At 44.8% G+C, this 21,692-nt stretch overlaps 1 long non-coding RNA gene across 1 annotated transcript; it reads right to left on the reverse strand.

Annotated features, from left to right (window-relative positions):
- Positions 1-7,029: 7,029 nt before the first annotated feature.
- LOC139364122 (uncharacterized) lies at positions 7,030-21,254 on the reverse strand. The gene is made up of 4 exons (XR_011625408.1): positions 20,984-21,254; positions 20,304-20,369; positions 12,654-12,895; positions 7,030-7,157 (listed from the first exon to the last, which is right to left on the reverse strand). It is a non-coding gene; the product is annotated as an uncharacterized lncRNA (long non-coding RNA).
- Positions 21,255-21,692: the final 438 nt, after the last annotated feature.

Genomic DNA, 21,692 nt, shown 5'->3' on the forward strand with positions numbered 1-21,692 from the left:
TCTTTCCCTCACTGGATCTCAGTTTCCAAATCTGAAAAATGGGATAATTATATTGACCCCTTCAGGTTTCAGTAAAGATTAAGTGAGATCCCTTATTTAAAAAAGAGCGTAGCATATAGTAGGGCCTCAATGAATGCCAGTTCCCTTTCTTCTTTCCTTTTCCCTCACCATCTGCCAGCTGCTCTGGGAAATTTGGTTCCGGTCCCTGGCAGTCTGCACCTCATAAACTTCACAGCCACACTGTGGGAAAGACCCAGCACAGTGAAGATGCTGGGAGCAAGGGGCCTTCCTGCTGCTCTTCCCATCCCTTAAGCAGATGCATCTGCTTCACGGCAGACAGCAATCTCATCACTCTTTTCCCCAAAGGGAACCTGACTTCTGAGACCTTTTTAGGTATTGGGTATCAGGGTGATAATAGTAATAGCTTCCGTTTATTGCGTTTTTACTCTGTGCCAAGCATCGCGTTAAGCGCTTTGTGTGCATTCTTACCACGATGCGGGAATGAGCATCCTCAGACTAAGGAAACCCAGGTAGGGAGAAGCTAAGTTGCTTATCCAGGGTCACATACTAGGAAGAACTGGACTCAAGACAGAAATCCCAAACCCAACCTCACTCTTAATCAAGGGCTCCAGCGAGATGTACGGTATACATCTGCCTTTGTGTGAATGTATGACTATCTTCTAATTGTCGTCAATACTGCATTGTCATCGATAATGTGCATTTTAAAATTTCAGACTCCAGCACAACCCAAATAGGCATCAGATAATGTCTGTCCTTCCTATTTGCTAAAATGTGTTTATAAAATATAGGTAAGTGCTACTCAAAGTGTGGCCCCAGCTTCACCAGGGAGCCTGCTAGGAATGCAGATTCTCAGGCCCCACCCCAAATTTGCTGAATCAGATTTGGGGGGCAGGCCCAGGGATCTGTGTTTTAGCAAATCTCCAGGCGATTCTAACTTGTAACAAGCACTGGAATGGATGTTTCTTTGAGGTCCTCGGCACACAGCTTTACAGAAAAATAGCGAATTAAAACCCACCATCCCCTGATTGGTTCAATCAGCTGGTGGGAGGTTTCTACATTGTGCCGAAGACCTTGCAGTGTTCTTGCTTTCTGAGAACCTGAGGCGGACCCGTTATTTTGCTGAGAGCTGCTAAATGAAGAAAGAACCATCAGCTTCCTCTTTGACTGCACGACACTCTCCTACCCCTTTCATCCAGCGACAATGGCAGCAAGCACAGCCACTCTCGGAAAGATTTAAATACTCAATTAATCAATGGAATATTCCATTAGTGGGATAATCAGTTGCCATTGCCCTGATCTATAGTTACATCTCAGCTGGGCCTCACAAATTGATTCCTGATGAAGTTCTAATTGACTGGACCATCTGATAAAGGGCCAGTTGGAGTTTATTGAAATACTCGGTGAGCAGTCCCTGGGGTCAGGGCCTTCCTTAAGGGAAGGCAGAGGGTGGAAAAAGGGTGAGAGGAGCATGATTTACGCCTGGTTCTCACTACATCTCCTCTCCAACACAACATTTATGGGTCCCAGGTGAGGGATGAGCGCTCACAGCTGGGATGTGGGGATGACACAGCTGCTCTGAGCCTATCCCCAGCCCTGGGTGGCAGGTGGCCTGAACGGGATTTGCCCAGGAATTCTTGGGGTAATGGATCTCAAACTTGAATATGCTTGAGAGTAACCCAAAGAACTTACAAATGTCGAGTTTCAAATCCTGGTGTCAGATATTTCAACTTTCTGGGTCTGAGGCAGGTTTTAGGAATCAGTGTTTTAACAGATCTCCCAACAATTCTTAGGCTGGTGGCCTCCAAACCTCACTTTGAGAAATACTGCCTTAGGAGCTGGTGGCTTAGATGCAGGCTCTGTCCCCAGGGTCCAGCTTTCCCTGGGGGAGATTAGAGCTTCTTAGGCCACGTGTGGGAACACACATATCTGTGCATTATCTAAAGATCCCAGCCTCTTTCTTCCCTAGCACCATATTCATTACTTTTTTTTCATTTGTTTGGAATGATTTTTCCTTCCAAATAATTTATATTTACTATAATGAATTTGCCTTCGCATTTTCATTAATCTAAGATATATACAGCAAAGTATACAATGAAAACAGTGTAGTATCACATTTATTTGTTTCATTCATCCAGTGGCCACTTATTCATCAGACATCTTTTAAGGATCATTATGTGCCAGGCATTGAGGATATTTTTTAAAAAAGTGAAATCAGTCAAATGCATGGTTTCCAGTTGCAAGGAGGTCACCCCCCTTTGTGGGAGACAGGCAAGAAACGACGTGATACATTAGAGACAAGTACGGGACCCTGCTATGGGACCACAGGTAATTTATTAGGCTTTGTTGCAGGAAAATACATAATACCTATTAGGTTTTTTAGAAAATTCGAACGTAGCTCCTGGATCCCTGTATCTACCTTTGAGAATTCCCCCAGAACAGGGAGTCCTGGGTGACATTAAGGCCCCGTCAGCGGAAGATGCCCCTGGGTAGTCCATAAGTGTGCATGACTCTTCCTGTGGGGACCTGCAGACACTGGGTGGTCTTAGGGGGGCTAGATTTAGATATAAGTGATCCAAAGCTTTGTGTATCTAAAAAGGAGAGTGGCCTTGTCCCTTTTATAAGGGGGAAAAAATCACCAAAGAGTTTCACACAGGGGAGATGTTATGGTCAAATTTCAGATAGACCATTTTCCTTTTCCCTTTCTCCTTACTTCTTCCTCTTTCGTTTTCCATTTCTTTGCCTTCTCTCCTTCTCTCTCTCCCTCCCTCCCTTTCTTCTCTCTTAATACACTATATTTTGTATATATGCTGCTTTAATTTGTGTTTAGATGTAAATGTTCAATGTTCTGTCTGTAAAAATACATTCTGGTATTTTGGATGATGTGGGACATACTTCGGAGCCTCAGAATGTCTTAATCTGGCCCTGGAGCTATTGAATGTTTTAATTCCTTTAGACATAGCCCTGCCCCAGTGTGCCACAGGAGCGATTTGGTAGATGGAACCTTTAGTGTGGTTTAACATTTTAGTCCCATTTCCTTTGTCATGATGTTCTGCTTCTGACAGAAACCGCCAACTAGGTCAGAGACTATTCCCGGACATATCTTCACTCATTTACTGTTTATTAAGTGGCTCCTATATGTGAGGCACCAAGAGAGACACAACTGCCATTTAAATGTGATCTTGGCCTTTAGGGGACCATAGTCTAGGATAGTGTCCCCCAGGTGGACATGGATCCCTCCAGAGGGCACTGGGGCTCATGTGATGTGGCATATGGATATACATTGGAGGGCTGATCACACTGTGGGAAAGGTGTTCTGTTTTAGATTCTTTTACAATCCTGCTGATCATTTTAAAGTGAAAGGTCTCATCATGGTATTAGTTCATCTCTAACACCTCCCCAATACTTGTTCATCTCCCTTTTAAATAGAGAAAAAAATAGCAGACCTCAGACCCAGAGCCTTTGATAGACTACAGATTCTAGCTGGACTTAATCATAGTGTTAGGTTTTCATTGTATTGTATCTTCTAATTGTGGTAAATGTGATGGTTAATTTAATGCATTGACTTGATTGTGCTACAGAGTGCCCAGATGTTTGGTCACACATTATTCTGGGTGTATCTGTGAGAGTGTTTCTGGATGAGATTAACATTTAAATCAGAAGACTAAGTAAAGCAGATGGCCTTCCCTAGGTTGTGTGGGCCCCATCCAATCAGTTGAAGACCTTAAGAGAACAAAAAGGTTGACTCTCCCAAGAATAAGCAGGAATTATTTCCTTTGGGACTACCTTGAGCTGGGACATTGTGTTTTTTATTTGTTTGTTTGTTTTTGTTTTTTTTTCTTTGCCCTTTAGACTGAAACTACAGCATCAATTCTCCTGGGTCTCCAGCTTGCTGATTAAAGATGTTGGGACTTGTCTGCCTCCATTTAAAGAGTTATATAAAGTGTCTTTAGTCAATATATTTATTCAAATTAAAAAGAGAGCCTGTTTTTGAAAATATATTAAGTAAATGATAATAGAGGTAGGAATGAATTTGGCAATCAAGCTGAAAAGAGTTTGGGAAATACAGAGGTTGGGAGAGGGATACAAAGAGCTGCAGAGCTTTGCAGGAAGAAGGAAAGGTCAAAAATGCAGAGGCTGAAATCCTGAACCCTTGTGCTTCTCTCTGGGGCCCAGGGAGGGAGGCAGGGATGACAGGCCAGGGAGTCCGGGTGCTGGGTCTGGAGTGTTTAAGGCAGCTGAGTGGCTGGTGTTGGGGTATACGGACTGCTGTCACAATCTCAAAACCTCAGCAATTGCACCCAATCAAAGGTCATTTCCCATTCACTCACAGCATGTTTGTTTAAAGGTCAGTAGGGGAGGGGATGACTCTGCTCCATGGCATTATTTGAGGGCCAGACTTCACTTAGCGTGGGCTCCGCAGAACAGCACATCCCATAACGCTTTCTGCAATCGTGAACTTGTTCTCTACCTGTGTTGTGGCAAGCAGGCGTTTGAAATGTGGTTAGTGCAACTGAGGAGCTGAGTTTTTAATTTTCTTTTTTTTTTTTGAGACAGAGTTTTGCTCTTGTTGCCCAGGCTGGAGTGCAATGGCGCAATCTCGGCTCACTGCAACCTCCATCTCTGTGTTCAAGCAATTCTCCTGCCTCAGCCTCCCGAGTAGTGGGGATTATAGGCATGTGCCACCACGCCTGGCTAATTTTGTATTTTTAATAGGGACGGAGTTTCTTCATGTTGGTCAGGCTGGTCTCAAACTCCCAACCTTAGGTGATCCACCCCCGCTTCAGCCTCCCAAAGTATTGGGATTACAAGCGTGAGCCACTGTGCCTGGCCAATTTTTAATTTTCTTTCATTTAAAGTAATTTAAATTGAAATAACTGCATGTGGCTAGTGGCTACTGTATTAGTGCAGTCTAGAGCCTCGTCCTCATTTGCAATCATCCATTTGGATAGATATAGAGATAGATAGAAAGGAGAAGAGGGGGACATGAGAGAAAGAGAGAGAGAGAGAGAGAGAGAGAAAGAAACGTTCAGGGGAGGAAGAAGAAAGGGAGGAGAGAGAGGAAGACTGAACAAGTCTATGGGCTGGGCCTAGAGATGAAGTACAGAGGTTCTTCACTTTCTTACATTCCATTGTTGTCATATCAGAACAATGTCATATGGCTGTACTGTATTCCACAGAGTGATGTCCAGGTATGTGCCAGGAAGAGGACGGATGGGTTTGGTGAGAATCTAGCCAATCTCTGCCACCACAAGTCTGGCAGAAGAGAGTAGCAATATCTGGTGATAAGTAGTCTGGGGTGGGCACTGGGTGATAGCATAGGCAGATGGCATCAGAGAGGCTGGGCTGCTAGTGGCAGAGTTGTCCTGTGGCTGAGGTTCAGAGAGGGAATTAGCCTCTGGGTAGAAGGAAGCTATACCATGGAGAAAGTAGAGAACTGGGAGTATAGTTGCTTCTGAGACCTGGAAAAAGGATAGGCCGTGATCTCAGGAGCAAGGCAAAAGCCAACCAGACAGAGGCAAGGAACAGAGTAGGCTATTCGGCAAGGTGCCAGTCACTGAGTCATTGCACACAGGAGGGCTGCCATGGGCTCCTGATATTTCCCTTCCCTTTGCTGTAGCTCCAAGGTGGGGATGGGCTGAGAGAACAGAAGGGACTCAGTGGGTCTAGCAGTGGGGAGAAGTGGGAGGTGTTGCAGGGAGTCAGACTGGTTATCGCAGAGTGAACTAAGGAGGGAAGAAGCTGCCAGGAGCTGTAGGGAAGTCATTCATTCATTGATTCAATCACCGATTCAACAAGCATGTGGAGCACCTACCATGGGACAGGTAGAGAACAGGAGATTCTGATGCAGTCATTTCAACAGTGAGATGTTTTCATACACTTAACAACCAAAACCATATACTCTTAACTATTTTAAAACTAAGAAATGTACAAGCCAGACATCTTCCCTCCATCCCCAAACCTCGTCCCCTGGCCAACTCTCACCCCTAGGGTGAGAACCAGGGGTGGGAAGGGAGTTGGCTAAGGTAGGACACAGGGATTTTAAATGCTGATATGGCTGAGCTGAATCAGTTGCATTGCAAAAACTGCATGTGAACATGTCCTGCTTTTGCCAGGCACCGGCTAAGTGTGGGCAGTTTTGTGGAGGATGTGACACCTGAGCGGGCTTTGAAGGCGAGGTGAGATTTGACAGGTAGAGATGGAGGGGAGAGCAGTCTAGGCAGAGGATGTAGAATGAGCAAACTCACAGGGAGGAAAAGTGTGGGTGTGGGCACAGGAGACCAGAGTAGACCATTTGGGCAGAGGGTGAGTGGGTGCAGCGAAAGATACAGCTGCAGAGATTTGCTGGGGCCAGGTTAGGAAAGGTGGCGGATGCCAGGCGAAAGGGATTGCTTTTATTCTGGGGCCAGTGGAGGCTGCTGAGGGATTTTGAGCAAGGTGGTGGCATAACCAAGCTCTGGAAATGTGCAGGGCTGGATCAGGGAGAGGGACATAGAGTGTCAGACATGATAGGAGGCTTTTGCAATGCCCTGGAGAGGGTCCTAGACAGCTTGGACCCATGTGCAGGCAGAGGCCATCGAGAGGGCTGTGTGTGTTGTGTTTCTGTGTGTATTTGTGTGTACATGCATGTGCATGCGCAGGGGAAGTGGGGAAAGGGGTTAGGAATTAAAGACTCTAATGCAGGATTTGGTTTCATAGCTCAACAAATATATCTTTGTGTCTACTCTGCTTGCTCGGACACGCCTGGCTTTTGGTTGTGCGGACAGGTCAAGAGAGTGGGGGCATTTCACACATCATCATCCTTTTCTAGAAGAAAAACTCAAGGAATGTGCTGCTTGCTTAGGTGAAGTGGTGGACACTGCTGATTTCTTCTGAAACAGCAACTTCAATCTGAGAGAGAGGCTGCAGCTGAGATGGAAGTCCCATGAGTCTGTGTCTGGAAGATCAAGAAAGGGCAAGAATGGAAGGTGCTTCTCAGCTTGGGTCTCCATGGGAGCCACACCCAGGCTAAAGGAGATGAGAAGACAGGGGAAAAGAGAGGCTGGTGGAAAACAAAACAGCAGCAGTGGTGGCAACGGCACTGAGCCAGATGAAAGCACAGTGGTGAGCAGGTTAATTCCCCCTGGCTGTCTGGATGCCTGAAATGGAAGCATAAACATTATAGAATTGGATATTTTGCATTACATTACAGGCCTGCCTATGCGGGGGGTTGTGCTTTTTAAGGGGGAATTTGGTGAGTCAATTTGAGTCTATGACAGCAACCTGATTCTTTTTACCAATGCCAGCTAGGGGTTTGGAAAGGGAGATTTCCTTTTCTACCAAAGACATTCAGTGTGGAAACCCAACGCAGCAGAGTAATAGGCGTTCCATATAGGACTACGAAGGCAACAATTTCCTCATTGTGTGTATTTCCATAATAGCTACAAGAGCCTCTCATTCTCGCCCTATGTAAGTGCCCAATTAGAGAGATTTCAAAGAGGGAGAAAGTCTTCAAGGTACTTGGTTTTCAGGGCTTTTTTGATTTAGTTTTCATTTTTCATTGTGGTTTTAATCCCAAATGAAACTGGCAAGAAAAGGCAGCGTGCTATCTCAGCAAAGTTTATCTCCTGTTCATTCCGCTCAGGGAGAAGCTGGCAGAGCCTCCAGCAATCCCTCCCTTCTCCTGAGTGAGTGGGCTACAAATGCGTGGGCTGGGCTGGAGCCAGTCAGGCACCTACCCCTAGTTTGGTGGAGAAATCCTGGCCTGATGATCAACAAAGCAAATTTACCTCCTGCTTTAGCAACATCCATCCTGCCTCTGAGCTCACAGTGAGGAATCCAGACCTCAGAGCAAATTCTTACCAACATCCACAGAGTGCCTCTTGCAAGGACTCTCTTCACTTTCCTGCATCCAGTCCTCAGCATATTGACCAGTCAGAAATGTGCCAATCATCTTTATCCACAAACATTTTACTCAAACCCCAGCTCTGCTCTGCGACTTTGACAATTTGCTTAGCTCTTCTAAGCCTCAGTTTCCTCATTTGTAAAATGGGGATCTGTAATAAAAATCCAGTTCCTGGGGCTGCTGTGAAGGCCAGATTGGTCCCTTCGGGGCAAATGACTTTAGGAGCTAGGGTCTGGCAAGGCTGGACATACCTCTGCTCTGAATGACTGTGAGGGAATGGGGCAGACACGAGATGGGTGTGACCTTTGCGTTAGCATCTGTGAGCTGTGAGACCTGGAGCAAGTTATTTCAGCTGCAGAAACTTTATTTTCTTCCTCTAAATAATGGGAGTAATAATAGCACCTAAGGCATAGGGTGGTGGGAGGACTGAATGTGACAGTTGATGTGCAAGAACAAGAGCTCACACTCACAGGGCACTCAGCACGTGGGAAGCATGGCTCTAAGCACTTTCCATTTGGGGCCAGTTGGCCAGGCAGGCATCCAACATTTATTTTGCACGTGTGACACCTAGCCCCATGCCAGGCGACTGGGACTGAATGAGGCACACGGCAGATGTGGTCTCTGCCTGCCCACGTTATGGGGCAGGGGAGGAGATGGGGTGACCAGGCACACGCCGTGAGGAGTGCTGCATGCTGCAGTGGTGGACGGGGTTCGCATGAAGGAGACTTATTGCCTCTGAGAAACTCCTCACCCAGCAGAGAGGTTAAAGAGGTTGGAGTCTTTCTATGGCTGGGAGCGGCTGCCATTCACCTTTAGGATCTGGGACTCTGAGCAGGGAGGCTGGTCAGTAGGGCTGAAATGGGGCCTGCTCCTTGAGCAGGGTCTAAGCTGAGGAGCTGCAGCATGTGAAACACCAAGGAGTGACCCTCCAGGTGCACATATTTGAAGCTGCCATTTCCTTGGCTAAAGCTCCCAGCCTGGGGGGATCTTGTAGGGAGATACTGGCTGCTGTCACCCTGCAGATTTCAGGGAAGAGCAGGTGAAAGGGACCCCTGAGCCAGGGCTGATGGGCTCTCCAGCTACCCTTGAGCAGGCGTTTTGTAGCAAGTATCTCTTCCTGTTAAGTTTCCCTCCCAAACCTGCATTCCTAAGCAGCTCAGCATATGGACAGAATCTGCAGGAGGCGGGGGAAGTGGGGAGGGGTGTCCAGCCCAAAGCATGTCACAGATGCCCACGGAGAGCTGGGGAGGATTAGAGCGAATCATTAATTGTCATTAATATGCTGGGGCTTAACAGCCCTGGGTTTATTTTTACACTGAAGACCAGACGTGCCTTGCACATGTCCCTGGGTTCTGGGCTCTGGGGGAGAAGAGAAAACTGGTTGCACTTGTCATCTGCCAGGCTCTCCAGGATTGGACAGTGGACCTTCAGCTTGGCTCCACGGCCTGGCAGAAACCATGGCTTCCAAGGACCCCCTCACCCTCCTTCTTTTGTGGTTTTCTTCCTTCAAAAGGGCTCTGTGGCTCGTTGACCTGTCGGCCAAAGGCCTCAGGGATGAAGGGAGCAGTCCACAAGGAAGATGAATGACGTCACAGAAAAGGCCGCCATTCAAGGATTAAACTGCTACCTAGAAGAGTGTTGTATCAAAAGAAAAACCTTGGACCAGCTGTGGTGGCTCACGCCTATAATCCCAGCATTTTGGGAGGCCAAGGCGAGTGGATCGCCTGAGGTTAGGAGTTCGAGACCAGCCTGGCTAATATAGTGAAACCCCGTCTCTACTAAAAATACAAAAAATTAGCTGGGTATGGTGGCAGGCACCTGTAATTTCAGCTACTCAGGAGGCTGAGGCAGGAGAATTGCTTGAACATGGGAGGTGGAGGTTGCAGTGAGCCAAGATTGTGCCACTGTACTTCAGCCTGGGCAACAAGAGCAAAACTCTGTCTCAAAAAAAGAAAAACAAACAAACAAACAAACAAAAACAAAAAAAAAAAAAGAAAGAAAAGAAAATGTTTTACAGCAGGACTTTTATAGATACTAACTTCTATAGAAGCAAATGGACTTCTGGATCGCCTTTCCTTTCAGATAGTTATTGAAAACCCAGGGTTGACTCTAAAATTGATTTTGCAATCCTTATGAGAAGCTGGTGGCTCTTGCTGGAGACACTCATGTTAGCCAATATTGTCCTCTGAGGCTAGAGGCACCATGAGGAGGTGGGTACGGGGGTTCCATGAATCCTTGAAGAATTGTGTTGAGCCTTTACTCTGTGCCAGCACTGAGCTGGGCCTGTGAATTCATCACACTGAGCACACTGGTTGTGCATGGAAGGCTCCGTCAGCAGAGAGCAGTGGGGTTCTGTCTTCCAAGTGGTAGGCACCCTGTTATCTCTCCTTTCCCCATACTTCTGCCAGCTTTCCTTCTGGGGCTTTTGTCCTTTTCCCATTTGCTGGCATTTGGGAGAACTTTGTCAGTTTCTAGGTGGTTGAATTAGTTTCCTGTGCCTGTTATAGCAAAACCATAAACTTGGTGGCTTCAGACAACACACATTGATTACAATTCTGTAGGTTAGAAGTCTGACATGGGTCTCACTGGATTGAAGTCAAGGTGTCTGCATGGCTGTGTTCCTTTCTGGAGACTCCATGGGAGAACCTGTTCCCCTGCCTTTTTCAACTTCTCGAGGCACACACTTTCCTTGGCTTGTGATTTCTTCATCTATCTTAAAAGCCAGCAATGTTGAATGGCTCCAGGCCTTTCCTCCACAGCCACATTGCCATTATTCTGCCTAGCGGGTTCGTCACTATTGTTTGGTAGCACTGCTAGTTGTTCCTCCTGCACCTGTATTTGTGGGGATGCAGGGCTCCTGGCACAGCTGGACAGAGGGTGGAAAACACCTTCATGTCCTGGAGAAGGAGCCCTGTGCTAGATATTGGGTGGGAGGTGGTGCCTTCTGAGATCCCTCCTGCTCCAAGGGCTGTGATTTTGATGACTCTGTGTTATGAACTGAATTGTGCCCTCCTCAAAATTCATACACTCAAGCCCTAACTCCCAATGTGATTATACTTGGAGAGAGTGTCTTTAAAAGAGGTCATTAGGTTACATGAGGTCATAAGGGTGGGCCATAATCCAGTATGACTGGTGTCCTTATAAGAAGAGGACTAGATGCCAGGGATGCGTGTGCACAGAGAAGAGGCCACGTGAGGCTACAGCAAGGAGGTGGCCATCTGCAAGCCAAGGAAACCAACCCCACTGACACCTTAATCTTAGACTTTCAACCTTCAGACCATGGGAAAATAAATTTCTGTTGTTGAAACCACCGAGTGTATGGTATTTTGTTATGGCAGCCCTAGCAAGTAAGATACCCAGGCTGGAAGACAGGATCAGTGTTCATCTCAGGCAACATTGCCATCTCACCTGGCTCAGTGCCTGTGGAGAAAGTTTACTACTGGCATTGCAACCTAATGGCTCCATTGATCTTTCCCCTCCCTCCCATCTATTTTCTGGGATCTTCTTTCATTCAAAGGTGAGTCTTTGGAACAAGCATCACTCTCTTTGTCTGAATTCCTGTGGGTTATTTTCTGAGTTCTTGAAGGTTTATTGTGGTTCATTTGAGGGTATCCTTGATGAAACCAAGAATGACCCACAACTGGAAGTCTGCTGGATATGGTTTGTAGTGGAGAGAGTCTGGAGACCTTTGTGAGGGTCACTTAAAATACTTAAAATAACATGATTTCCTCTTGGATCTCACTTGTCTTACCTTGAAACAAAGAGGCAAGATTAGATCAGGGATGGCAAAGAGGTTTGCCAGTTCCAATTAATTCAGAGTGGTTGCCTGGGACCAGTAGGAAAGAATGCTACCCCCAATTAGTCATGTCTGCAAAGGGATGCAGGAGGAGAGAAAGGTAGCATATATTATCAAGTATCTGCCATCTCAGAATCAGAGTCTTAAATTAAGGTCTCTTCCAGCTCTAAGTTTCTAAGACCCTTGTTGATCAAAGGTTCATGCAGACCTAGGATCCAAATGTTGCCTGGTATCTTGTCTGGAGTCGTACTTCTACCCTGCTGCCTTGGACCACCCACACTCTTGCAGTCTCCTGCTGCTTCCCTTTCATTGGCTCTCTCTCCTTGCTGGCACACGAAGTCCTGGGATGCCCATTCCAAGCTTTCCTCTCACTGCTAATTAAGGTATTTCTTCTGAGCCCTATTGTTTAACGACTCAGATTGCCCTTCAGCCCACATCCCCCAGACCCCCTTTGGGATCCAGCTCTGATTTCATTAAGATTTGTTCCGTTGCCAGTGGCCATCAGTGGAAGATCCGCTTTTGAACTGGAAAACCACTCAAACCTTTTGAAGTTCGTCCTCAGCAAAGTCCAATCAGAGGAAATGTAAGGGTTGTTTTTTTTTCTTTTAAAGCAAAGAGTGCTCTGTGTATGTGTGTGTGTGTGTGTGTGTGTTTCCCCCCCAAAGAAAGCATTTCAAATGCTCATTAGGCAAAAATATCTATTTTACATGCACTGTAATTGTTCTACCTAAGATGAAATATGTTATTTTTCTTAAGTAAAGCTACAGGCAGTTTATTAGCAGAGCTAATTAACCCACAATCAGGAACTGGCTCACCTCTAATCACAACCTGCCTGCATTCTTCACAGGCAATGTGGTAGTGCTACAGCACTTATATTTATAAATATGTGCAATGCAATATGAACTATATTTATGGGGACAGCATCAATTTTTTTAGCCACAAAAACTGACCTACCTAAAACAGATGGTGAGAGAACTGGACTGCCATTCTGGGGCTGGAGGTGGAGACTCTTCATCTCTTCAGCAAGAGCTTTTTTTTTTTTTTTTTTTTTTTTAAATCTATTATCCTGTTAGGCCTTTTCCTCCCAATGAGAATTTCCAAGTGAAGGGTTGTCTAGTGCACTGTGTGTTGCAAGCCGGCTGTCTCCTGGTGGGTGGACGTCAGCCTTTTCTTCACCTCCCTCAGTTAGTTCCTCACTGCAGGGAATGAATGAAGGTAGCCCCAGTGAGGTTGGTAGCTGTCTTGGCCAAGGGAGATTGTCTGAGGAAGGTGGACAGGTCTGCTGGGGCTTGGGCAAGGGTCAAGCTGAAGGAATTCCTCCCAGTATTCAGGGAACTCTGCCAGTGAAGGCAGAAATTGTCCCATTGGTGGTAGGCAGCACATATTAGGTTAGTTTAATGGGATATCTGCCAGAGACCATGGAATGCTCATGTCTTGACCTGACGACGATGTTTTGGCAGGGTTTTAAGACATTGAATAGGAGTAGAGAACCAAGTAGGAATAAAGAATCACTTTTGCTGGACTCTATGACAAAGAGTGCCTTAAAGCCTGAATGCACATCTTAGGTGTTCACTAACTGTGGCCAGCTGAACAGAAGGCATTGAGAGAGAAACAGCCAGGTCCCAAGAGGATCCTCTGCATAGACTGGAGGGAAGAGGCAGCTGAGTGTAGACACACAATGATGCTGGGCACCCCAGTGAATGCTCTGTGCCCAGACGGATTCGATGGATATTTCTTCCTGCGGTGGAATGGGGTGGTTGTGAGGTAAGCAGGAAGGAAGATGCCAAGATAATCTAATTACTGATAAAAGTTATTGCTTATTTGATGAAAGGGGGGAAGGGAGGAAGGAAGAGAGGGAGGGTAGGAGGAAAGAAAGAAGTGACATTCAGAATCTAGTATGTGTCAAGCAATATGTCAAATACTTTTTTTTAAAATTATTATTATTTTTTTATTATTATACTTTAAGTTCTAGGGTACATGTGCATAACGTGCAGGTTTGTTACATATGTATACTTGTGCCATGTTGCTCTGCTGCACCCATCAACTCGTCAGCACCCATCAACTCGTCATTTACATCAGGTATAACTCCCAATGCAATCCCTCCCCCCTCCCCCCTCCCCATGATAGGCCCCGGTGTGTGATGTTCCCCTTCCCGAGTCCAAGTGATCTCATTGTTCAGTTCCCACCTATGAGTGAGAACATGCGGTGTTTGGTTCTCTGTTCTTGTGATAGTTTGCTAAGAATGATGGTTTCCAGCTGCATCCATGTCCCTACAAAGGACACAAACTCATCCTTTTTTATGGCTGCATAGTATTCCATGGTGTATATGTGCCACATTTTCTTAATCCAGTCTGTCACTGATGGACATTTGGGTTGATTCCAAGTCTTTGCTATTGTGAATAGTGCCGCAATAAACATACGTGTGCATGTGTCTTTATAGCAGCATGATTTATAATCCTTTGGGTATATCCCCAGTAATGGGATGGCTGGGTCATATGGTACATCTAGTTCTAGATCCTTGAGGAATCGCCATACTATTTTCCATAATGGTTGAACTAGTTTACAATCCCACCAACAGTGTAAAAGTGTTCCTATTTCTCCACATCCTCTCCAGCACCTGTTGTTTCCTGACTTTTTTATGATTGCCATTCTAACTGGTGTGAGATGGTATCTCATTGTGGTTTTGATTTGCATTTCTCTGATGGCCAGTGATGATGAGCATTTTTTCATGTGTCTGTTGGCTGTATGAATGTCTTCTTTTGAGAAATGTCTGTTCATATCCTTTGCCCACTTTTTGATGGGGTTGTTTGTTTTTTTCTTGTAAATTTGTTTGAGTTCTTTGTAGGTTCTGGATATTAGCCCTTTGTCAGATGAGTAGATTGCAAAAATTTTTTCCCATTCTGTAGGTTGCCTGTTCACTCTGATGGTAGTTTCTTTTGCAGTGCAGAAGCTCTTTAGTTTAATGAGATCCCATTTGTTAATTTTGGCTTTTGCTGCCGTTGCTTTTGGTGTGTTAGACATGAAGTCTTTGCCCATGCCTATGTCCTGAATGGTACCACCTAGGTTTTCCTCTAGGGTTTTTATGGTATTAGGTCTAACATTTAAGTCTCTAATCCATCTTGAATTAATTTTCGTATAAGGAGTAAGGAAAGGATCCAGTTTCAGCTTTCTACTTATGGCTAGCCAGTTTTCCCAGCACCATTTATTAAATAGGGAATCCTTTCCCCATTTCTTGTTTCTCTCAGGTTTGTCAAAGATCAGATGGCTGTAGATGTGTGGTATTATTTCTGAGGACTCTGTTCTGTTCCATTGGTCTATATCTCTGTTTTGGTACCAGTACCATGCTGTTTTGGTGACTGTAGCCTTGTAGTATAGTTTGAAGTCAGGTAGCGTGATGCCTCCAGCTTTGTTCTTTTGACTTAGGATTGTCCAGAGAGAAAGGTCGGGTTACCCACAAAGGGAAGCCCATCAGACTAACAGCAGATCTCTCGGCAGAAACTCTACAAGCCAGAAGAGAGTGGGGGCCAATATTCAACATTCTTAAAGAAAAGAATTTTAAACCCAGAATTTCATATCCAGCCAAACTAAGTTTCATAAGTGAAGGAGAAATAAAATCCTTTACAGATAAGCAAATGCTTAGAGATTTTGTCACCACTAGGCCTGCCTTACAAGAGACCCTGAAGGAAGCACTAAACATGGAAAGGAACAACCGGTACCAGCCATTGCAAAAACATGCCAAAATGTAAAGACCATTTAAGCTAGGAAGAAACTGCATCAACTAACAAGCAAAATAACCAGTTAATATCATAATGGCAGGATCAAGTTCACACATAACAATATTAACCTTAAATGTAAATGGACTAAATGCTCCAATTAAAAGACACAGACTGGCAAACTGGATAAAGAGTCAAGACCCATCAGTCTGCTGTATTCAGGAGACCCATCTCACACACAGAGACATACATAGGCTCAAAATAAAGGGATGGAGGAATATTTACCAAGCAAATGGAGAACCAAAAAAAAGCAGGGGTTGCAATACTAGTCTCTGATAAAACAGACTTTAAACCATCAAAGATCAAAAGAGACAAAGAAGGCCATTACATAATGGTAAAAGGATCAATTCAACAGGAAGAGCTAACTATCCTAAATATATATGCACCCAATACAGGAGCACCCAGATTCATAAAGCAAGTCCTTAGAGACTTACAAAGAGACTTAGACTCCCATACAATAATAATGGGAGACTTCAACACTCCACTGTCAACATTAAACAGATCAACGAGACAGAAAGTTAACAAGGATATCCAGGAATTGAACTCAGCTCTGCAGCAAGCAGACCTAATAGACATCTATAGAACTCTCCACCCCAAATAAACAGAATATACATTCTTCTCAGCACCACATCGCACTTATTCCAAAATTGACCACATAATTGGAAGTAAAGCACTCCTCAGCAAATGTACAAGAACAGAAATTGTAACAAACTGTCTCTCAGACCACAGTGCAATCAAACTAGAACTCAGGACTAAGAAACTCACTCAAAACCGCTCAACTACATGGAAACTGAACAACCTGCTCCTGAATGACTACTGGGTACATGAAGAAATGAAGGCAGAAATAAAGATGTTCTTTGAAACCAATGAGAACAAAGATACAACATACCAGAATCTCTGGGACACATTTAAAGCAGTGTGTAGAGGGAAATTTATAGCACTAAATGCCCACAAGAGAAAGCAGGAAAGATCTAAAATTGACACTCTAACATCACAATTAAAAGAACTAGAGAAGCAAGAGCAAACACATTCAAAACCTAGCAGAAGGCAAGAAATAACTAAGATCAGAGCAGAACTGAAGGAGATAGAGACACAAAAAACCCTCCAAAAAAATCAGCGAATCCAGAAGTTGGTTTTTTGAAAAGATCAACAAAATTGACAGACCGCTAGCAAGACTAATAAAGAAGAAAAGAGAGAAGAATCAAATAGACGCAATAAAAAATGATAAAGGGGATATCACCACTGACCCCACAGAAATACATACTACCATCAGAGAATACTATAAACACCTCTATGCAAATAAACTAGAAAGTCTAGAAGAAATGGATAATTTCCTGGACACTTACACTCTTCCAAGACTAAAGCAGGAAGAAGTTGAATCCCTGAATAGACCAATAGCAGGCTCTGAAATTGAGGCAATAATTAATAGCCTACCAACCAAAAAAAGTCCAGGACCAGATGGATTCACAGCTGAATTCTACCAGAGGTACAAGGAGGAGCTGGTACCATTCCTTCTGAAACTATTCCAATCAATAGAAAAAGAGGGAATCCTCCCTAACTCATTTTATGAGGCCAACATCATCCTGATACCAAAGCCTGGCAGAGACACAACAAAAAAAGAGAATTTTAGACCAATATCCCTGATGAACATCGATGCAAAAATCCTCAATAAAATACTGGCAAACCGGATTCAGCAGCACATCAAAAAGCTTATCCACCATGATCAAGTGGGCTTCATCCCTGGGATGCAAGGCTGGTTCAACATTCACAAATCAATAAACATAATCCAGCATATAAACAGAACCAAAGACAAGAACCACATGATTATCTCAATTGATCCAGAAAAGGCTTTTGACAAAATTCAACAGCCCTTCATGCTAAAAACGCTCAATAAATTCGGTATTGCTGGAACGTACCTCAAAATAATAACAGCTATTTATGACAAACCCACAGCCAATATCATACTGAATGGGCAAAAACTGGAAAAATTCCCTTTGAAAACTGGCACAAGACAGGGATGCCCTCTCTCACCACTCCTATTCAACATAGTGTTGGAAGTTCTGGCTAGGGCAATCAGGCAAGAGAAAGAAATCAAGGGTATTCAGTTAGGAAAAGAAGAAGTCAAATTGTCCCTCTTTGCAGATGACATGATTTTATATTTAGAAAATCCCATTGTCTCAGCCCCAAATCTCCTTAAGCTGATAAGCAACTTCAGCAAAGTCTCAGGATACAAAATTAACGTGCAAAAATCACAAGCATTCTTATACACCAGTAACAGACAAACAGAGAGCCAAATCATGAATGAACTTCCATTCACAATTGCTTCAAAGAGAATAAAATACCTAGGAATCCAACTTACAAGGGATGTAAAGGACCTCTTCAAGGAGAACTACAAACCACTGCTCAGTGAAATAAAAGAGGACACAAACAAATGGAAGAACATACCATGCTCATGGATAGGAAGAATCAATATCATGAAAATGGCCATACTGCCCAAGGTAATTTATAGATTCAATGCCATCCCCATCAAGCTACCAACGAGTTTCTTCACAGAATTGGAAAAAATGCTTTAAAGTTCATATGGAACCAAAAAAGAGCCCGCATCTCCAAGACAATCCTATGTCAAATACTTTTATATCCACTTAATTCAACCCTTTGAGGCAAAACATATCACCTTCATTTTATGTGGAATTAACATAGAATCTTTTTAAAAATCAGCATTTGGACCAAGGCTCATCCAGATCTCTTTCTACCTACCATTTTTCAGGTATCCCCTTAAGTGAGAAGTGTTTGCTTGTTGAATAATGAGACCATGAGGCTCTTAATGTACTTCTATTCCAGACCCTTGTTCTTCACAGCAATGGGGTGAAATTTCCCTGTCGATTCAATCAGGGGAGTCTCGAAGGTTTGATAGAGTCTCTAGTTATATCAAGCCTAGCCTCCTCCTATATGAGGCCCCAGTGACTTCACCTAAGTTAGAAAGGAAACCCCGTCTGGGCACTGTGGCTCACACCTGTAATCCCAGCACTTTGGGAGGCTAAGTTGGGTGGATTGCTTGAGGTCAGGAGTTAGAGGCCGGCCTGGCCAACATGGTGAAACTCCATCTTTACTAAAAATACAAAAATTAGCTGGGCATGGTAGTGCGCGCATGTAATCCTAGCTACTCAGGAGGCTGAGGCAGGAAAATTGCTTGAACCCATGAGGTAGAGGTTGCAATGAGCCGAGATTGCACCACTTCACTCCAACCTCGGTGATAGAATAAGACTCCATCTAAAAACACAAAAGTTGGGGAGGGGGGAACCCAGCTATTGTGTTTATTACCTAACAGATAAGTATAGGCATACTATGTCAGTTGGCCTTAACTTCCTGGCAAAGACAAGGGGTATTCCTGTAGGGACAAGAGATAAGGTGTAGGGATTCTCTGGTTTGTGGTAGGTGAGAGATTTCAGTAGAAAAGAATGGAGACTCTCAGTTCATTTGTATCCGAATATTGTGCCAAGTTTTCCTTTTGTCCCCCATGGTAGAAGAACTGGCTCTCCTGGGTGGTTGGTATCCATTGCCCTTTTCCGGCTCATTTGTTTTCAAGGCTGGGAATAGAAGCATCTGGGATGCAAACTGGATGGGAGTCGTGCATGGGGCCAGAAGGTGCATCTCAGATGCCAAGACTGGAGGGCTGGAGGATCATCTACAAAGTGCTAGGGGTCTGGGACAAAGAGTGGGATCCACATGGCAGTTGTAGCTCAGGTAGAAGCCAGGAGCGACCAGAGCAAGAAGTCATCGGTCAGAATGGGTGAGCTGGAAAAGTTTTAGAAGCAAGATCCAGTGCCCTCTAATGGAGTTTATGTGTGGCCAGGGTACACCTGCATCACTTTTTTTTAATTTTTAATTTTTTTTGGTGGGAGTCTTCGAAATGAAAGCTCAATTCTTTGTAAGGCCACATGAATTCACTCAAATAAGGTTGTATCTTTTGAGCCTGGGCAAGGCGTCACACACTTACCCTGATGAAACCTTCTTCTAAAATCACTATTCTCCAAATTTATGAGATTGGTTGAAAATGTGAGGAGAGAGAAGCAAATTAATAGATAACCAAATTATTCTTTGGGTCCTGTGTCCATCTCCTCTTTCTTGGAAAGTTTTCCTGTTACTTGTCAGAAAAGGAGTACAAGAGGGAAGAGTACCAGATGTACGAGGAATGAGTAGCTCAGTGCTTGCAGTATTAATGTAAGTCTGCTGATAGCGTGTGAGGCCTATACTTAAAAACACAGATTCCCTTCTCTGAACTTCACCTTCCTAGGTGTGAAATGAAGCAGACTAGTTGGCCATCTCAGTAAAGAGCTGAAGCACCAGTTAGTAGGTATGACAACAAAATGTCTCAAAAGCTGTGCTGCATAGGTGAATCTTGAAGACCTTGAGTGAAATAAAACAATCAAAAAAATCCAGATATTTTTGTTTCTTTTTATATGAGGTACCTAGAGGAGTCAGAATCACAGAGACAGAAAGTAGAATGATGGCTTCCAGGGTCTGGGGAGAGCAGGGGATGGGGAGTTATTGCTGAATGGAGACAGAGTGTTTTGGGAAGAGGAAAAAGTTCTAGAGATGGATGCTGGTGATGGTTGCACAACCATGTGAATGTACTTCATACCACTGATCTGTACACTTAAAAATGATTAAAATGGTAAATTTTACATTAAGTGTATTCTACCATAACTAAAGAAAAAAGCTATGTTGTCTACAAGAGGGCCACAAGGTCAAGAAGCCCAGTTGGTAAGATTGAGGCATGCCCTTGAACAGGTGCACAGGTCAGCCCCCTGTCTCACCGTGACAGACTCACCATGGTCATCAATGGACTTTTAGGCTGCCTGTTCTTAAATGTGAAAAGCAGCAGTGGACTTCTTCTCTTCAAGAAAAACAAAACAAAACTTTGTCACAAATTCCATTCTATGAAGCAGACAATGAAGAGATCACAACTTCGTGGGACGAGAAGCCAGGCACAAAGCCACAGTGGCACAAAGTGGGATGAGGTTGGCATGCATGTCCTACCCTAGTGTCCCAGGTGGGCGTCACAAAGGGAGAGGCCACTGGCACCATGTGATGCTCGACACCAGAGAGCTACGTGAGTTTTGTGTCTCTATCCTTGGTGTGAGGTACAGGCTTCCATCAAGTGTGTCTCTCTGGCCACAAGGAGGCAAGGCCGTGATGCAGTGAAACCCACCCCTCTCCCAGCAGCCTGGTCCACTGCCCCCTTTGCAGGATTCCCTCCTGCAGGATACCCTGGAGCATCACCCCGAAGTATAATCCGGGAAAGCTTCTGCCAGGCCAGCATTGTCTCTGCTTCCTAAATAAGGAACCTAGTTGGCCTTGGCCAGAGATGACATCCTGTGTTGGCCCCTTTCATGGACCTAAAGCATCTGGATGGATCTAGACCCTTTTGGTTGCAAGTGACAGAAACCAAATCCAAAGTGGCTTAAACTCAAATAAAACTTATCAATTCAGTGTGTAACTGAAACTTACCAGTTCACTGTGTAACTGAAATGTCAGGTACAGCTGGCTCTAGGGGCTCAAATAATGCTGTCTGCTTTCTTTCTTTATCTTGCTTGCTTACTCCATAGTTTGTTTTCCATTCGTCTTCCTCTCTCTCTGGCAGGCCCTTTCCACATGGTGACCGTTGGCAGCAAGAGGCTTATGTCATGCCTCCATCTGGCAGTCCGTCTCAAGTTTTCTTTTTCTCAACAGGATTTACTTTCCAGTTCATGCATGAGCTATCGGAATGGCCAGGGGTCACGAGTGGAATACTCTAATTGGCCAGACCTGGGACACTTGCACACCTGAAGCCAGGGTGTGAAGCCAGTGCCATCCCCAACCATGGGTGGAGCATGAGGGAGGAATTGGTCCCTGGAGAGGAAGTGGGTACAGTGACCAGAACAGGAAGCAGAGACCAGTCAGGCAGTGACAAGAGGCATACCTTTCCAAGCCCATTGTGACAGGTGTGAGAAGGGCATGAGAAGCTGCCCAGCGCTTAGGAACTCTCTAAGCTCCTGTCTCCCAGCTTCTCCTGCCCTGACCCACTGCCTTCAGTGTCTCCCCTGGTGTCTGGGCCCATTTTGGCTTTTCTCCTTGACTTCTGCCCTCTCTCCAATCCTGGGGTTGGCAACCTCAGTTCAGATGATTTAGTGTGGCTGGTAACTGACCCTCCCTCGCGATAGGACTTCCATCGTCTGCC

This window comes from Macaca nemestrina, chromosome 7 (assembly GCF_043159975.1).
Source record: "Macaca nemestrina isolate mMacNem1 chromosome 7, mMacNem.hap1, whole genome shotgun sequence".
NCBI classification, from domain to species: Eukaryota; Metazoa; Chordata; class Mammalia; order Primates; family Cercopithecidae; genus Macaca; species Macaca nemestrina.